Here is a 20,113-nt window from a genome sequence, read left to right as displayed (position 1 = left end):
ACATCACCCTGATACCAAAAGCTGATAGGGACAGAACAAAAAAGGAAAACTACAGACCAATATCTCTGATGAACATAGATGCCAAAATATTAAACAAGATCTTGGCCAACCGGATACAGCAACACATCAAAAAGATTGTTCATCATGACCAAGTGGGATTCATCCCAGGAATGCAAGGCTGGTTCAACATCCGTAAATCAATCAATGTCATTCATCACATCAATAAAAGCAAAGCCAAAAACCACATGATTATCTCAATAGATGCAGAGAAAGCCTTTGACAAAATCCAACACCCATTCATGCTCAACACTCTACAAAAAATGGGAATAGATGGGAAATTCCTCAAGATAGTGGAGTCTATATATAGCAAACCTACAGCCAACATCGTACTCAATGGACAGAAGCTGAAAGCATTCCCCCTCAGATCGGGGACTAGACAGGGCTGTCCACTGTCACCGTTACTCTTCAACATAGTATTGGAAGTTCTTGCCATAGCAATCAGGCAAGAGAAAGAAATCAAAGGGATACAGATTGGAAGGGAAGAAGTCAAGCTCTCACTATTTGCAGATGATATGATAGTATACATAGAAAGACCTAAAGAATCTAGTAGAAAATTACTGGAAGTTGTTAGGCAATATAGCAAGGTATCAGGCTACAAAATCAATGTACAAAAATCAGTGGCATTTCTTTATGCAAACACTAAATCTGAAGAAGAAGACATCCAGAAATCACTCCCATTTACTGTTTCAGCAAAATCAATCAAATACCTAGGAATAAAGTTGACCAAAGAAGCGAAAGACTTGTATACGGAAAACTATGAGTCGCTACTCAAGGAGATAGAAACTGATACCAAGAAATGGAAAGATATCCCATGCTCATGGATTGGAAGAAAAAATATCATCAAAATGAATATTCTCCCCAGAGCCATATACAAATTTAATGCAATACCCATCAAAGTTCCACCAGGCTTCTTTAAGAGAATAGAACAAACACTACAATCATTTATCTGGAACCTGAAAACACCTAGAATTGCCAAAACCATCTTAAGGAAAAGAAACCGAAATGGAGGCATCACACTCCCAGACTTTAAACTATATTATAAAGCCATGATCATCAAAACAGCATGGTACTGGAACAAAAATAGGCACACAGACCAGTGGGACAGAATTGAAAGCCCAGAAGTAAATCCCAACACCTATGGGCATCTAATCTTTGATAAGGGGGCCCAAAGGATTAAATGGAAAATGGAGGCTCTCTTCAATAAATGGTGCTGGGAAAACTGGGTTGAAACATGCAGAAGAATGAAATTGAACCACTTTATCTCACCAGAAACAAAAACCAACTCCAAATGGATCAAAGACCTAGATGTCAGACCAGAAACAATCAAATACTTAGAGGAAAACATTGGTAAAACACTTTCCCACCTACACCTCAAGGACATCTTTGATGAATCAAACCCAATTGCAAGGAAGACCAAAGCAGAAACAAACCAATGGGACTACATCAAATTGAAAAGCTTCTGCACATCCAAAGAAACTATTAAACAAACAGAGAGACCCCTCACAGAATGGGAGAAGATATTCACATGCCAGACATCAGACAAGAAACTAATCACTAAAATATATAAAGAGCTCAGCAAACTTAGCTGCAAAAAAGCAAATGACCCCATCCAAAAATGGGCAGAGGAAATGAACAAAACATTCACCACAGAGGAGATCCAAAAGGCTAACAAACATATGAAAAACTGCTCTAGGTCACTGATTGTCAGAGAAATGCAAATTAAGACAACACTAAGATACCACCTCACTCCTGTAAGAATGGCATACATCAAAAAGGACAGCAGCAACAAATGCTGGAGAGGATGTGGGCACAGAGGAACCCTTTTACATTGCTGGTGGGAATGTAAATTGGTACAGCCTCTGTGGAGAGCAGTCTGGAAAACTCTCAGAAGGCTAGACATGGACCTTCCATATGACCCAGTAATTCCTCTCCTGGGGTTATACCCCAAGGACTCCATAACACCCAACCAAAAAGAGGTGTGTACTCCTATGTTCATAGCAGCCCAATTCATAATAGCTAAAACCTGGAAGCAACCCAGGTGCCCAACACCAGATGAGTGGCTGAGAAAGATGTGGTATATATACACAATGGAATACTATGCAGCTATCAAGAACAATGAACCCACCTTCTCTGACCCATCTTGGACAGAGCTAGAAGAATTATGTTAAGTGAACTAAGTCAGAAAGATAAAGATGAGTATGGGATGATCCCACTCATCAACAGAAGCTGACTTAGAAGATCTGAAAGGGAAACTAAAAGCAGGACTTGATCAAATTGTAAGTAGGGCACCAAAGTAAAAACCCAGTGGTGAGGGGTAGACATGTAGCTTCCTGGGCCAGTGGGGGGTGGGAGTGGGCGGGAGGGATGGGTCACAGTCCTTTGGTGGTGGGAATGGTGTTTATGTACACTCCTAGCAAAATGTAGACATATAAATCAGTAGTTAATTAACATGAGAGGGGGAAATCAATTGTATGTCTCAAAGTTTCTCAAAAGACAAACTGAATCTTTTTAATATATAGGCTATGTATTTGATATGCGGACTCTCTCAAAAGCCTAGACCAAGTAGATTAGAAGCTTCCAATTGCACAGCTATATACAAGATACTGGGTACTGTACAGCAAACCATAACAAAGGGACTTTTCAAAGTTAACCCAATTAACAAATAATGTGATGATAATATTAACTATTGATTGTCTTTTTGAACCCTAAGACAGCAGGAACCTCACATCTTCACTATAGAGCCCCTACTCCCCCCAGTTCTGGAACCCTTGGATAGGGCCCACTTTCCCGTATGCATCTCCCAATCCAAACCAAATAATATTGCATCCGCCGATCACAACCTAACCAAAGCAATGATTGCCATCTCAACATGCTTCACCTCAGACTGTATCCAGAGACTTCACGTGTGGAATGACAACCCTTCAGCTTCATTACTCGGGTGAGACCTTTCCTTTAATAGTACACTCTAATTTCATCTCAGGTAGTTCACTTTCTAACAAAGTCCCATAACCTAGATATACACCAGTTTCTGTGAGAGCTTATGTGCACACGTATCCATAAACTACTGCAAAATATATACCTGAAAGCAGGACTACACTAGAGTTTGCAGTGAGTACCTCCCTAACACTTCCTCTCCACTATTCCAAGCTTGGGATCCATGATTGCTCAACAAATTGTTTGGCTTCATATGTTAACTCTCTTTTCAATCACCAGGTTCCAGATGCCACCAGGATGCTAGCTAGGCTTCCCTGGATTGAAGACCCCACCAACGTGTCCTCAGCTTCCCCAGAGACACATCCTACTAGGGAAAGAGAGAGGCAGACCGGGGGTATGGACCGACCAGTCAACGCCCATGTTCAGCAGGGAAGCAATTACAGAAGCCAGACCTTCCACCTTCTGCAACCCTCAACGACCCTGGGTCCATGCTCCCAGAGGGATAGAGAATGGGAAAGCTACCATGGGAGGGGGTGGGTTATGGGGATTGGGTGGTGGGAATTGTGTGGAGTTGTACCCCTCCTACCTTATGCTTTTTTTCACTAATCCTTTCTTAAATAAAAAATAAAAAAAGGGAAAATATAAAAAAATAAAAGAAATATAGGAGGAGAGAGAGAAGCAGGCATCACTCTGGTACATGTGCTGCTAGGGATTGAACTCAAGACCTCATACTTGAGAGTCCAGTGCTTTATCCACTGCACCACAACTCCCTTAAGGTTTAGGTCTTTAAAAGGTGTGCTGAAGAGTAATCTCATATTGCCATAGTTTCTCACAGGTATTATAAGGCCTAAATGACACAAGGGCTTGAGTTTCCTTAGTGGGAGATTAATCTCTGTTTCTCAGATAGGAACACCAAGCTTTGAGTAAGCAATATTATCCAAACTCACAGAGGACTGAACTTGGGGAATGGTCTCCCTCCAGACTCAGGAGGCATCATGGACTAACAAGAACCTGGTGGCATCATGTCTATGAAAATGCAGACAAAACATTGCATCTAGAAAATCTGCGAGTCTGAAGAAGTCTAAGGCACCACGGTTTATTCTGAACCCTGCTCACAAACTATCACTGGGCCCCATACAGCCAGAGGCACTAGAAGGAAGTAAACTACACAGAAGTAGATTTCCCTTGGCAGACACTCTCTAAGTGCTTTCAGTTTTCATATTTACTATATTTTAATAGTGGACTCAGAGTGGTTAACCAACTTGCCCAAGGTCACCCAGGAGTCTGCAGTGAGCCAGGGTTCACTCCCTTCCTTCAGGGATGGGTAGCTCTCAGGCCAAGGAAGGCTCATGAACTTGTTCTGACCGGCCCCTGCACCCACTCCCCACCCAGTGTGCCTGCAGCCCTGTTTGTTCCCAGATGTCCTGGAGCTCAGGGCGGGGGAGGGGGCAGCAGGACCTTCAAAGCTGAGGTGCTAATGAGCCTGCCAGCCTGGCTTGGCCAGCAAGAGGGACGATGTCCAGCGCGCCCAGGTGAGCAGAGGCTGGGGTCCTGCATCCCGCACCCCTGGTCCACGTGTGGCGCCCCGTGGGCTCCTTAGCGCGGGGGCTGGAGCGGCACCCGAGGGGGCGGCGGGGAGGGCTCTGACAGCGGAGGGGAGCTCAGCAGCAGCAGAGGCATTAGCTCGGCTCCTTGCCTGGGGGTGGCCGCTCGGATCTGCTGGGGGTGCCTGGCTCCCTTGCCCTAAGAGGCAGGTAGGTAGGGCAGCGCGCCTGGCGGTGGGGCGGGGCGGCAGCAAGGGCTGGGGGCCTTGGGGGCACTAGACTCCAGAGACCCAGACCGGTCTTTGCTTCAGGGATGGGCTGTGTGCCTGCTCCTGGTGTAGGGGGTGTAGGTGGGCTGGCTGCTTCTCCTCCTGTAGGAAGCGTCTCCAGCTTGGGACCATTGTCGATTATGGACTAATGCCCTGCACTCCTGTATGTAAGTACTTGTGTGTTCACTGACTGTGTTTGTAAAGGGTGTGTGTGTGTGTGTGTGTGTGTGTGTGTGTGTGTGTGTGTGTGAAGGAGAGAGAAAGAGAGAGAGGGAGAGAGAGAGAAGGAGAATGTTTAATCGTGTGTAACCAGATACGTGTGGGGTGTGTGTGTGTACATATGAATGGTCCAGGATGTGTAGCCCAGAGAGTGTGAGAATGTCTAGTGGCCTGTGGATGTGACAAGGTATGAGTGGCTAGAGTGAGTGTGTGGCTGTGTGTGTAAGTGGCCACAGAGGTGGGAGTGGGCACGCCATGCTGCATGAAGCTCTTGGTCACTGGCAGCATCAGCCTCCTGCAGTTGCCTTTCACAGAATCCCCATCCCACTTGGAGACGCATTTCCCTTTGGCTTGCTCCCCAGTGTGTGGCGGTGTGCTGTCAAGTGCTTTTAGAAGTAGCTGTTGATACAGAGAAGTGGTAGCTGGCAGGGGTGGGAGAGTGATGGACAGGAGTTCATCTTCCTAGAGTCCTGTGATAACAGCTTGATGTGTTGGCTTGATTTACCATTTGGTCTATTAAAATGAACAAAAAGTCTCTTGGCATACAGGTTTGTTAGGTACTAAGGGTGGCTTCTGAGAAGGAAACTGACTAAGTGGCTCTCCTGGTCTTGATAATGCTAGTATGGGATGACTCCCTAGGTAACAGAACTATGGGTAACTGGGCCTGGGGGTTCACAATGTTTGTGTCCCCTGATTGGAGCCTCAGTGTCATAGAGGGAGAGATCGCTTCCTGCTGCAGCAAACACAGGTGGTAAAAGTCAAGGGCATTGACAATGGATGTGGTGCCCTACTAACAAAAGAAAAGTTAGGTGGTGGTGGGGGGAAATATAAGATTTGTGGAGGTCTATAGAACAGTTTCCACTTAGAAGACAATGAGTGTGTAAAATTAGTAAAAATTAAAGAGGATTTGCAACACTCTCAAGACATTCTTAACCTTGTCTATTTCTAACATTGCATTCCTAAACTCTCTCTCCTGTGTTTACATCCTTCTCTCTCCACCCTGTGGAAAAACCATTTTATTATAATTATCATTACACAGTTGACTGAGTCATTAATTAAGCTCCAGGGTCCAGGGTTCAGGAGTAAGTAGTGTTCTTAGTATCTCTGAGTGATTTCACTCCTGAAACTGCTCCTTCAGAGGACCACAGTGGCATTGTAGCCAATAAGTTGAATACAATTCTTTTCATTCAAGTTTTTATTTTTATTTTTATTCTGCCTCCAGGGTTATTGCTGGGGCTCAGTGCCTGTAATAGGAATCCACTGCTCCTGGACGCCATCTTTTCCATGCCTGTTGTTGTTGTTTGTTATTGTTGGATAGGACAGAGAGAAATCAAGAGAGGAGGGGAAAACAGAGAGGGTGAGAGAAAGGTAGACACCTGCAGACCTGCTTCACCACTTGTGAAGAGACCCCCTTGCAGGTGGGGAGCTGGGAGCTCGAACTTGCCAGCCCTTGTGCTTCAAGCCACATGCACTTTGTCAGCTGTGCTACCACCCAGACCCCTTCATTTAAGTTCTTTTGGGTCTCCCTGACACTGTTCACTTCCCTCATCTCCTTCCCCAGCTTCACAGGCTGAAGGACAATACCTGGACCAACACAGACAACCTGCTACCCTTATCCACCTACTGATTTTCCCATCTGTTTCACTGAGTCACCACCATCATCATTGGAACCACCCAATCTGAAATATGAAGTCACTTTTTTTCATTTCTCTTACCTCATCAGTGACTTCCACTGTACAAGAAATGTTATCACTTAATCAATACACAGGATAGGGCTAGTTTCTCTCAATACATCTTGAATCAAGTTCTAACTCTCTCCATCCACATTCTTCTCCTTCCCTTATCATATGAGTCTTATGTTCAAGTGTTTCCAGAACTAGGAACAGGTATAGTCTGTGGTCACTGAAACAACAAAAGCAAATATACCAAGAGGAGGTCCTTGATATTATCACTGTATGTCTGTATGTCTGACTAGTAAGTGTAGCAAGTTCTCTGGATAAATCTGGGCTCTTTGATAGTTGTCACATTATATGATATACATCAAGTAACTTCACCCTTCTAAGTCACAGTTTCTTCAACTGTGAGATGTGAAAGATTTCAAGTAGAATTAGTTACCAGATTATTTCTAAGGTTTTTTTTGAGTCTGAAAAAATATTTCTAAGGTTTTTGTCTCCTCATTTTAAGACTCACTGACTGCCATTGATGTTCTTTATTTTGGCCATCAACATCTCACTCGCCATCTTACAACTTTTAATATCTGACCACTCTTAAAAATTGATAATCTGGTTTTTAGAGAAAGGAAATAGGTAAAGGGAAGAAGTGTGAATGCGCACAGTTGACTAAGATTTACTGTTGAGTTTTTACTACATACATCAGACATTAAAGCTGAAGGACTTTTTGAGGTCACCCATTCTTATCTTTCTCCAAGTACCAAAATTATCTATGATACTGCTAAAAAAATGTAACTCAGGATTTTGAGATATATATTTTAATTACAAGGGGGCTGTTCTAGACTTCATAGCCTGGAGCAGTCTCTTTGGTACCCGTTAAATGCCAATAGCTGGGAGTCGGGCTAAGCACACGTGGCGCAAAGTGCAAGGATTGGTGTAAGGATCCCGATTGGAGCCCCCGGCTCCTCACCTGCAGGGGAGTCGCTTCACAGGTGGTAAAGCAGGTCTGCATGTGTCTATCTTTCTCTCCCCCTCTCTGTCTTCCCTCCTCTCTCCATTTGTTTCTGTCCTATCCAACAACAACATCAATAATAATTACAACAATAAAATAGCAAGGGCAACAAAAAGGAGTAAATAAATAAAATAAATATTTAAAAAAATGCCAGTAGTCACCCACAGATGTGACAAGCAAAATAAATTAATCAATCTCTAGACATGACCAAATGTCTCTTTGGGAAGGAAAGTCCCCTCCTCCATTGAGAGCCACTGTTGCAAATCAAACACAAGTCTTGTTCCGAAAGTATCTTATAACAAAGTATTCTAATAAACAGTTTTTCCCCTTTTTAAATATTTATTTATTTTCCCTTTTTGCCCTTGTTGTTCAGCATTGTTGTGGTTATTGATGTCGTTGATATTGTTGTTTTTGGATAGGACAGAGAGAAATGGAGAGAGGAGAGGAAGACTGAGAGGGGAGAGAAAGACAGACACCTGCAGACCTGATTCACTGCTTGTGAAGCAATTCCTCTGCAGGTGGGGAGCAGGGTCTGGAACCAGGATCCTTATGCTGGTCCTTGTACTTTGCGCCACATGCGCTTAATCCACTGTGCCACCGTTTGACTCCCAGTTTAGTTTTGTTTTTTAATGTTGCAAGATTTTTTTTCACCCCCTTCCTACTTAGACTGCTCATACATTTTCCTGGAAGATGGCCTGATTTCTCCCTATCTTGCTTCCATGCCTGGTGATGTTCAAGATGCTGCTGCTGAAGGCTGAGAAACATTTCAGAGCAGTAATAATAATTTTCCTAGTAGATCACATCAATCCAGGCCTTGATGTATGCCAGGAATAGTTCTAAATACTGTACAAGGATGAACTCGGTTAATCTTTATTAGGAATCTCTCACGAGGGTCAGCAAAAGAGCCCACTTGAATAGTGTGTTGCTTTGCCATGTGTGTGACTCCCATTCCAGCCTGGCCACTACTGCACTGAAGGAAACTTTATGCTGTGGGTTTCTTTCTCTCTGTGTGTCTCTATTTGAAAAAGTCACCCCAGAATGGTGAAGTGCCAGAGACAACAAAGAAAAATAAAAGAATTCCATGAGAAAGAGTTACTATTATTTCCTCAAGTTTAGAAATAAGTTAACACAAACTTACGTAAAATAACATGTTCAGGTTTCTCAGCAGTGAAGCCGGGAGCAGAACTTTGGGTGTGTGCTATTGAAGGACTAGAATCCATGTTCTGAATTCCCAGTATTGACTCCCATGAATGGGGTCTTGCTGTTACTTCGTGGGAAGGACCTTAAACATCATCTAGTTTAGTTACAGAACCAAGTTAGCCTCTATGAATGATGGAAATGTGAGATTGATGGTGAAGCTCAGTAAAAATCATGCAATTTTTTTCTCAGATTCTTTTTTTCTTTTCCTCTCTTTACTGCTTAGATTATTCAGAAAAAGCTCCAAAGCATATAGAGAGTGAAAGTGGTAGTCGTATGTGGGAAAACTACGAAAAAGTGTTAGGAAGAAAGGAATGCTGGCTTTTTGAGACTTTTTTTTTTTTTCTAGTAAGTCCTCACTATTAACTAAACTTTAGGTATGTCTTCTGTCACCAAGTTAAAGTTGCCATAGTTTCAATTTCTTCCTTCTATAGTCTCCTCGGCCCTGGGCTTTCATTCTTCATGCTGCTTTTATATTGTTGAAACCATAGTAAATGATAGTGCTTTGGATAGAGGAAACTATAAGTACAATGCTAGCAACCATCAAATAAACCCTAAGTATTAGCAGAGTAAGTATGTCCACCTAACTGATTACTAATGAACTGAAAGATTCAAGACAAGTCCTAAGAAGGCTGACTATTTGCTCTCAGGCCCTGTATCAGCAAGTCTTCACAGCTCAGTTTGGACAGTGGTTCTCAAGTTTTGGTGTAGATCAGAATCACTTACAGGATCCATTCAAACACAGATATCTGGTCCTCACCCCTGAGTTTCAAATTCACTGTTTCTGGGTTGGAGTCTGAGAATTTCTGTTTCTAACAGACTCTGAAGTGATGTGCTGTGGTTTGGAAACCAGGTTTTCAGAATGGTCTGGTTAAGTCTTATAATTTAATTTAATTTAAAAATATATTTTTGGAGCCAGGTGGTGATGCACCTGGTTAAGTGCATATGTTATAATGCACAAGGACACAGGTTCAAGTCCCTAGTCCCCACCAGCAGTGCTGCAGGTCTCTCTCTCTCTCCCCCTCTTCCTCTCTCCCTCTTCCTTTCCCTCTCCCTCTATCCCCTTCCTCTAAATTTATCTCTGTCCTATAAAATTAAATAAAATTTAAAAACTGATTTGAAAAATAACCAAATATTTGAATTTGAAAATTAGAGTCAGTAGACACAGCAAGATTAAAACTTCAGTAACTAACAGGGACTAGTTGGAATATCACTAAATATCTCTGCTTTCTTTCTCATTTTGAACTTGAGATAAAACTTTTATTGTTCCTAGCTGTAGTTCCTCATAGGTTGGACTAATTCTGACCTGAGATCTCTTTATCCCCGCCCTCTCCTGCCTCAATTTGGAAGATAAAATCCCTCATCACTCACACAATAATTCCATCAGATCCTTTAAAATCTTGTTTACTTCCAGATAAATTCTTGTTTTAACATATTTTTAAATGTTTATTTCTTCCCTTTTGTTGCCCTTGTTGTTTTATTGTTGTAGTTATTATTGTTGTCTTTGTTGTATAGGACAGAGAGAAATGGAGGCAGGAGGGGAAGACAGAGAGGGAGAGAAAGACACCTGCAGACCTGCTTCACCACTTGTGAAGCGACTCCCCTGCAGGTGGAGAGGCGGGGGCTGGAACCGGGATCCTTACACTGGTCCTTGTGCTTGGCGCCACTGGCACTTAACCTGCTGTGCTACCGCCAGACTCCCTACTTCCAGATAATTTCTGACTAGTGGCGCTGAGATTAAGAAAGTTATGTTATTTGTGTGTCTAATTTTTGTTTTCCGTGTAGTTGTGTTGTGCTTCTTTCTCTTTCAAACAAATGTTGATGCAATGAAGAAATTCAGCAGGAACTCAAGTGAGAACATTTGTGTGTGACTGATCACATTAAAAAAATACAAATCAGAAGTAATTTTTCTTGTTTGTTTATTGTTTATATTATGTGGCAACTGGGTCACATACATGTGAAATTCCACTTCTCTCTGGCTGGTTTTTCATTCTTTTTATTGGAAATGAGAGACAGTGAGAGAACAAGAGTGAGAACAAAAGAGAGAGAGAGAGAGAAAAGGGAGTAAAGACACAACAACAGTGCTTCACCATCTATGGAGTGCACCCTTGGGACCACCCATGGTGCTTCTGTTTGGTGCTGGGGCTTAAACTCTAGACACTTGCAGATGGACAAGCATAATACTCTCTACTGGGTGAACCGGCTCCCAGTCCCAGAAAAAAAAAATTTAATCAAATTTGAGGGACTAGGTGGTGGTGCACTCTGTAGAGAACACATATTATCATGCAAGAGGAGTCAGGCTCAAGCCCCTGGTACTTCCCAGAAGAAAGGAAGCTTCACAGCAGTGGAGCAGTACTACAGGTGTCTCTTTCTTTCTGATTTTCTCTCTTTCTTTCTCTCCCTTCCCCTGTCTAGACCTTTCTGTTTGCTATCTTCTGTCAAAGAGAAAGAAAAGAAAAGGCATCCAGTAGTTGTAGCATCACTACGTGGGCACTGAGCCCTAGCAATAACTATGCAAAGACCAAAAGAAAGACTCAACCAACACATTGCTTATTTCAATGGGTGTCTGTTTTTTCTTTGCATGAATGCATATCCTCTGCTTAAACAGGGTAGCTCCAAGTACTTGTATAGAAAGAATTAGTGATTTGAAACTAAAATTTAAATATTGTTTAAATTAGTCATAGTAATTTTTATATCAATCCCTGAGGGAAGAGGCACTTCTTCTCTTTACAGATGAAGAATCCAGTATCTTCAAATTTTAAGAAAACTTGTAATACATAGAAAGCTAATTGTATTGCTACATATATAGTTTATCCTTGAATGGTTCAAGGGTTAGTGATGTAACTTTCCCCTGACCCCAGTTAAAAATTAATATATAAATTTTTGAATTAACCAAGACCTCACACATACGCAATTTAAACATTGGATAGACACACACACACACACAGAGAGAGAGAGACAGACAGACAGACAGACAGGAAGGTAGATATAACTAAGCTGAGGTTTCTTCTGTTGCCATAGTATCAGGGCTCAAACCTGAATTACATATTAGAAAATCTAATCTGATTAATTTAAGAGAAATAATGCAATTTATTAGATCAATAATTGAACTTTTCTTAGGAATTAGAGGTGCTACACATCACAAAAAAATGAGAACAGATCATCTACATAGAGTAGGGGTTTCCTATTTTCTCTCTTCTTTTCTTTCATTAATATGGCACATTATTAAGAGTGTGACTTGGTTCAGATTCTTAAAGGAGGAAGTATGATTCACCCAACCATTTATAGCCAAGAGATCTTAGCAGAAACACAGTTACTGTGGACTCATTTTTGAGTGGTGTGGTTTGGGAAATTGTGTTAGGAATGGCTTTGAAATAAATTACTGTCTTATTTGTATTTTTATAATTGGAAAACTGAGGTCAATGTAGACATGACTTTCCCAATATTTCTCATGAGAAGGTGAGTAACCATTAAATAGTTAATCTCAAAATAACTTTATTTATTTATTTATTTTATTTCCACTGGGGTTATCGGTGGGGCTTGGTGTCAGCACTTTGAATCCACTGCTCCTGGTGGTCACTTTTTCCATTTTTTTTTTTTTTACAGTACAGAGAGTAATTGAGAAGGAAGGGGAGATTAAAAAAAAAAAAGGAGAGAGAGAAGATATATATCTGCAGACCTGCTTCACCACTCCTGTAGGTGGAGTAGAGATTTAAATCTGGGTCCTTCTGCATGATGATATGTGCACTTAAATGTGCCACTGCCTAGTTCCCTCAAAATAGCTTTCTTAATAGCCAAACAGCATTTCATCTACAATAGGAGAGACAGAAAGGTTCATTCAAAGTCAATGATAGGACAATGAACAATATCTGGTCACTTGACTCTCTAGCTCCTAAAATTTCCATTACACTGAGTCATGATAGTCTACTTTAAAAGTGGAAGTGACATTTCCCTTGCTCTGCAAAGGTTTGCAGTTTTCTCATACTTTATTTATTTACTAATAGTCTATTTGTTTATTGATGAGAAAGATAGGAGGAGAGAAATAAATAACCAGACATCACTCTGGAACATGTGCTACCAGGGACTGAACTTGGGAGCTCATGCTCAAGAGTCCAATGCTTTATCCATTGCATCACCTCCCAGACCACTCATACTTTATAATCTAGTCTGTCTGTCTGGAAAATCTGATTTTTGAAACTTTTTTCCCATTAAGGTTATTACTGGGTCTTGGAACCTGTAGTATGAGTTCACCACTTCAAGTGGCTTTTTTTTTTTTCATTCTTATCCTGATAGAGACACAGAGAAAAAACAGCTGAGAGAGATAGACACACGCACACAGAGAGACACAAAGAGTGATATCTGCATCACTGTTTGATAGTCCATGAAGTTTCTTTCCTGCTGGTGAGAGTTTGAACTCAGGTCCTTGTGCAAGATAACATATGTTCTCTACTGGGTATACCACCTTCTGGTCCAGTACAAATGATTAAAAATAGATATACACACTTTCTTCCTTCTCAACATCTTAAAGTATTCTTATGGAAATGACAGACTGGGAAATTACCATTTTAGATAATTTTTTACAATGTTTAGAGGATGTTCACATGTGCTATCTCATTTGAATTCCATGAGTGGTAGCAGACCTGCAAGACAGGTGTGCTGGATATCTTAACCACACAGAACAGCTGGAGCCCCGTGGCTTAGGGAAACAGAATGAGGAACATGGAATCACATGGTGGTAAGAAGAATGTTAACCTTGGTTAAAAGTTCAAATGTCAGGAAACTTTCTATAGATTTTGAGGAGCTAAGAAAATTGAACTGGGACTGACAAAATAGTTCACTTAGAGCAATGCTTTGCTATGTAAGTGACTGAGTTTGAGTCCAGCCCCCACTGTACTGAAGGTGTTTCTATCCTCTTTCTCCATGTTTCGATCTTTCCTTTCATAGTATTCTCTAATTCCACTCCAGGCAGTTCACTTCCTAACAAAGTCCCAAAACCTAGATATAGACCAGGTCCCGTAAGATAGAGCATATGTTCACATGTATCCATAAACTAGGGAAAAATATATACCTGAAAGCAAAAGTGCACAATAGTCTGCAGTGAGTCAGTATAAAGTTCCTAAGGAAATAGTATCTAATTAGACTTAGATACCCTCCTCACTTACTTCCTATTACAGTTCTCTCACTCACTCCAAAGCAAACCTTAGCAAAGCAAGGTCTGCAAAAGCTGAATAAGGGCAAGAGACTGGCATACTTTAATGGTGACTCTTTAGTTACTATCAGGCTACCCCATCAGCTGGGGCCCTATTTGGGGAGTCCTGAGGTTCCCAAACAGACATGATGAGCCTAGAACTCAAATAAATCCCTCTCTCCATTGTTACCAGTCATTTATATCAGGAACAACAAAATAGACCCCTTTGTAGACCCCCCATAAGACCTTGCCCTCAACTTGGATCAACAACAGTAGAGAATGTTCTATCCTCCAGAGGGAGGATGGAAAACATACTCTATGCTACACCTGAGGAAGATGGGTCAATATAGGGGCAGCTTGGAATGTAGGAACTCATGACCACAGAATGTGAGCTGAGATCTACAGAGATGCAGAGGTCACATAGGCTCCTAAGATGAATATGGGCCCCAAATAAAATCGATCGGATTTACAGTCAACAATATTTATACACCTTTCACATAGTAGGGAGCTACTCTTTTCCCTGACCCAGCTTTCTGTTCCTTTTCCAGCCACGACATTTCCCCAGACAATAACTTGGATCCACCTGCATATCAGATTTCAGGCTCAGGGAAAAACAAAGAAAGAAAGAAACAAACAAAAAAACTAGTATAGCCATAGGCCCTTTGGAATATAACTAAAATATGCTTACTAGCTGTCTACAGAACGGAAAACCTCCCCCCAACTCTTCATCTGCACTATTCCAGCCTTTAGGTCCATGATTGTTCAACAATTTTTTTGGCTTGTATGTTAACTCTCTTTTCAGTCACCAGGTTCTGGATGCTAGCATGAAAGATGAACAGACTTCCCTGGACAGATGACCCACCAATGTGCCCTGGAGCTCTGATTCCCCAGAGCTCCACCCTACTAGGGAAAGATATAGTCAGGCTGGGAGTATAGATCCACTAGTCAGTGCTCATATTCAGTGGGGAAGCAATTACAGAAGGCAGACCTTCCACCTTCTGCATCCCACAATGACCTTGGATCCATACTCCCTGAGGGATAAAGAATAGAAAAGCTATCAGGGGAGGGCATGGGATATGGAGTTCTGGTAGTGGGAATTGTGAGGAGTTGTACCCCTCTTATCCTATGGTTTTTGTCAATGTTCCCTTTTTATAAATAAAAATAAAATAAAAAGTCAACCAGCATCACTGAAACCCCAGAGATGATGAGAGAGAGAAATAAAGAGAGAAGGAGAGGAAGAAGAAAAAGGAGTGGGAGGAGGAGGAAGGGAGGGAGAAGGGGAGGGGAAAGGAGAGGAGGAGGAAGGAAGGGAGAAGGGGAGGGGGAGGAGGAAGGGAGGGAGAAGGGGAGGGGAAAGGAGAGGAGGAGGAAGGAAGGGAGAAGGGGAGGGGGAGGAGGAAGGGAGGGAGAAGGGGAGGGGGGAGGAAGGGAGGGAGAAGAGGAGGGGGAAGGAGAGGAGGAAAGGAGGGAGAAGAGGAGGGGGAAGGAGAGGAGGAAAGGAGGGAGAAGCGGAGGGGGAAGGAGAGGAGGAAGGGAGGGAGAAGGGGAGGAGGAGGAGGAAGGGAGGGAGAAGGGGAGGGGGAAGGAGGGGAAGGGGAGGGAAGAAGGAATAGGAGAGAAAGGAGCCAGAAGGGGAGGAGGGGAAGGGGAGGGGAGGAGGAATAGGAGGAGAAGGTGAGGGGAAGGGGGAGAGGAGGGGGAGTGGGAGGGGTTGGGGAAGAGGAGGGTTAAGGGGAAGAGAGGAGTGGGAAAGGAAGGACTAGATAGAACAGGAAAGTTGAATTGAGGGTCCAAAGATATCTGGATCCTTAAGAGGATTTTTTAAGTGGTTAAAGTTTGGGCTATAAACCCAGACATTGCCTTGGGCAGCTTCCTCTCTCAGTTTTTGAATCTGTTGAATGAGGAGAACTATAGTTCTCTTCACAGCAAAATTCAAACAGGAAGAACAATGGAAATAGGGAACCCCAACTTAGTATCTGTTCAACAAATGTGCTATAGAAATGTGTTATTCTTCTCCTACTCCCCTAAACCCAGCCCTTGGGTTTTTCTCTTATACTAAGTGGGCCCCTCTATAATCTATAGGTATAGTTTCATCTTCGCCCTCCCAAGAGATTGGGTTAGAAACTATTGGAAGAGGGCTGGGAAGTGGCTCACCTGGTTGAGCACACGTATTACAATGTGCAAGGACCCAGGCTCAAGGCACTGGTCTCTACCTGCAGAGGGAAAGCTTTGCGAGTGGTGAGGCAATGCTGCGAGTGTCTCTCTGTTTCTCTCCCTCTTCCTCTCCCTCACCTCTTGATTTCTGGCTGTCTCTATCCAATAAATGAATTAAAAAAATAGAAACTATTGAAATAACATTATGGGTAGCTGCTTTGTTGGGAGGAGGAGGATAACATCTTAATAAGTAAAAAGTGAGAATTTCCATCTTAACCTTAAAAGTCCATGTCCTTTGAGATGGCGCTTAATTGGGTACAATAGTCTACACATGCTAGCTAAAGGAAAGCTCCATCTAAATTATTTTCTAATCCAGGCATTTTGGAAGAAATAAGAAAGGATCAGGAGAGGGGATGCAAATATATTGGCAGAGACCTTCCTCTTGGCAGGTCTTTCAGTCGGTGAGAGATTTAAACAGATGTGGAAAACCTTTTAAAGAGGTTTCAAAAGTATTTGCTCACCAGGATAGATTGCACTGCATCCTTGCAGTGTTTTTCAGACTGCTTCTCATGAGTAATTTGCAACTTCCAGGAATCGACTCAGAAATGCTTTGAGTGAGGCATCCCAAAGTGAAATTAAAAAAAAAAAAAGATGTTTAGTGCCCTGATGTTTGTGAACCACTGCTGTTGACAGCATACAATTCTGCAAGGTCCACATTCTAATCTGGGGAGAGGGGGGATTAATTCCAGTGGAATGTGAGTTTTGGTTTGGCCTACTCCCAATTTCAGGCTTCTGAAATCAATGGTTATGATAAGACCCATTGTTTTCCCAGGTTCAGCCTTTAGAGGCCTAGCCTTGATAGAGAGACAGAGGTAACTTCTATAACCACATCCAAAAGTAAAGGAGATAGACCAACCTCAACCCCCACATGCAGAGTTTTCTTTGTGGGGAAGCAGAGTAGGAAATGCCCAACCTCTGTCAAGATGGAAGCAATCATTGCTATAAGAGCTGACTGAAATGTTCTTTTTAAATTTTATTTATTTATAAAGTGGAAATATTGACAAGACTACAGGATAAGAGCGGTACATTTTTATACAGTGGCCACCCCCCCAGGGCTCCATATCCAATCTCTTCCCTTGATATATTCCTTATTCTTTATCTTTATCGCTCTGTGAAAATGGACCCAGGATCATTGTGGGGTGCAGAAGATGGGAGGTCTGGCTTTTGTAATTGCTTCTTTGCTGAACATAGGCATTGACAAGTCTATCCATATTCCCAGCCTGTCCCTCTCTTTCCCCAATGGGGCAGGGATTTGGAGAGGTGGGGCTCTAAGATACATGGTGGGGTCCTCTGTCCAAAGAAGTCGGGTTGGCATTATGGTATGAAATGTTCTTAATTCACTGAGCACCTGCTTGGAAATTCTTTATTTATTTATTCATTTATTTATTTACTTATTTATTTTTACAGTGCCTTGTGAGGTTTTTATAATGCTCATCTCTGACATGTAGGTAAAGCCATGGAAGCTATAAAACATTTGTGCAAGGACTTGGCAAATTACTTGACCAGTAGCTTCTTTTTCTAAGGCTTGAGGGCTAAGAATAGTTTTCCCATTTATTAACTGTAGAAGAAAATCAAAAGAGTTTCATTTTGTAGCAAGGGAAAAGAATATGAAATCCAAATTGGTATCCATAAATAAATTTTATTGGAAAATAGCCATGTTCATTTATTTCTGTATTGTCAATGGCTGTTTCACACTCCAACAGCAGTACGGAATAATTGTGATGATGACTTTATGATCCAAAATGCCTAAAATATTTGCTAAATGTCTTTTTTACAGAAAAAAAAATGCCTGCCTCTGTCTTAGGCTTCTGTGCCAGTGTTTCCTGATATTCCTTCATTAGAAGACTACTTTCATGTTTCTTGCTTCTTTTTCATTTCATCTGGGATATCATCTGAACAGATTTTTTTATATCAATTAGTTTTGCTCTTTTAAAGTCTTTATTATTTTTCTTTATTTCATAGAGACAGCCATAAATTGAGAGGGAAGGGGTTGATAGAAAGGGAGAGAGAAAGATAGACACCTGCAGCACTGCTTCACCACTCTCAAAGCTTTCCTCCTATAGGTTGGGACTGGGGGCTCCAATTTGGGTCCTTGTGCATTGTAACATGTGTGCTGAACCAGGTGCATCACCACCTGGCCCCTCAATTACCTTTTCTTAATAAGATTAGGTCAGAAAAAAGAAAATGTGTGTGTGTGTGTGTGTGTGTGTATGTGTGTGTGTGTAATCCAGTAACAATTACAAGAAGTCAAAGCTGACTAAAAACAAATGCAACACACAAACCCAATGTATCATATCTCAGCTTAATAGTCGGGGCAGATACTGTCATGACTCTACTTTCTTGCAGATGTCCCATTGTTTTTCTGGAGTAAGAATAATTTTTATTAGTGATTTAATATTAATTTACAAAATTACATGTCAGCAGGAGTATAATTCCATACGGTTCTCACCACCAGAGTTCTGAATCCCCAGTCCCTTCTCGTAAGTCATTGTAGTTTTCCTAAGGTTGCAGGTATAGGTTAACTAATATTTCTACAACTATCTATATACAATTGTCCTTTTCTTTTAAAGGTCCTGTCTTCTCTTCCTTTCGAAGGTACACATAACCCTATTACTACATCCAAATGTTGTTCTCTTTTTCCTTTTCTCTCTCTAAGTCCTGATGGAGTTGGAATTCAGAGCCCTTTTATCCTCTTCCTCCTATCACTTCACCCCCACTGGGAGTATGGGTCAAAATTGTTTTGTGCAAAAGGTGGGAGTTCTAGCTTCTATAATTTCTTACCCACTAGGCTTGGTTATTGGCAGGTTGATCCATACCCCCAACCCATATCTGTCTTTCCTTAGTGGAGTATTGCTCTGCTCTGGAGAGGCAAGGTTCCAGGACACATCAGTGAGGACATCTGCCCAGAGAAGTCAGGATCAGATTTCCTATCGTTTCTTCTGACTTCCGATAATGAACCTGCATTATTTTGGAGGGAGGGCTGCTATCAGTCTGCGAATACTCTTCTCACTAGTACAATCGGCTGGAGGTGCCTATGCCTGGGAATTCATATCTCCCCATGGTATCCCTTAAACAATAAATGATAGTTGCGGGAGTATCAGTATCCTAGTCCTCTCTGCAATTGTCCAAGGAAATTCTGAGGCATGTTTTATATCAATTCCTAGAGCTTCCTGTTGAGATTAAATTTCAGAGGCTTCACAATTAATATTCCTTTTCACTGCTTTCATTTCTGTTCCTATGTCATCACTAAGTACCAGTTATCTGCACCTACTAAATGCACCATACACATTTAATCTTTATTTCTATGTCTGCTTCTCTGGGGAGAGGAGAAGAATCAGATCACAGTGCTTTTTACAAAAGATTGTGAGCCAGAGTCCTGTTCTTTTTTTTACTATATAAGATAGATGATCAAATATTGAGGTTTCAAAGATCATCTAACACTTATTCGCATCCTTTTCTTCAATGTAAATAACAGTGATTAAAACAGAAAATCAAAAGAACCCATTTTCCACCTTGATTTGATGTACTTAATGCTCTATCCACTTACTGCCTAATATCATATGTTTTCTTCAGTGGCAAGAGAACCACACTTTGGGAATGGATGTTTTATGTTTAAGAGTGACCCCAGAGGAGCAGCATCAGTAGTACCTAACAACTCGTTAGAAATGCAAATTTTCAACTCAAAACCTACTGAATCAGAAAGTCAGGAGTAGAGCTCAGGCACTGTGTTTTAACGAGCCTCCAGGTGATTCTTAGGCATGCTTAAACTTGAGAACCACTGCTCTATAATAAACAGCCTCTTATTT

The 20,113-nt window shown here is 41.8% G+C and overlaps 1 protein-coding gene across 1 annotated transcript in view; it reads left to right on the top strand.

Moving 5' to 3' along the window:
• Positions 1-4,261: 4,261 nt before the first annotated feature.
• Positions 4,262-20,113, top strand: part of HTR4 (5-hydroxytryptamine receptor 4) — a 218,111-nt gene continuing 202,259 nt past the window's right edge. Inside the window, exon 1 of the mRNA XM_060180702.1 lies at positions 4,262-4,526. The gene's annotated coding sequence lies outside the window, so the exon portion shown is untranslated. The remainder of the gene's footprint in view (positions 4,527-20,113) is intronic.

This window comes from Erinaceus europaeus, chromosome 2, assembly GCF_950295315.1.
Source record: "Erinaceus europaeus chromosome 2, mEriEur2.1, whole genome shotgun sequence".
In the NCBI taxonomy this organism is placed as follows: Eukaryota; Metazoa; Chordata; class Mammalia; order Eulipotyphla; family Erinaceidae; genus Erinaceus; species Erinaceus europaeus.
This window is presented reverse-complemented; position numbering and strand designations above follow the sequence as displayed.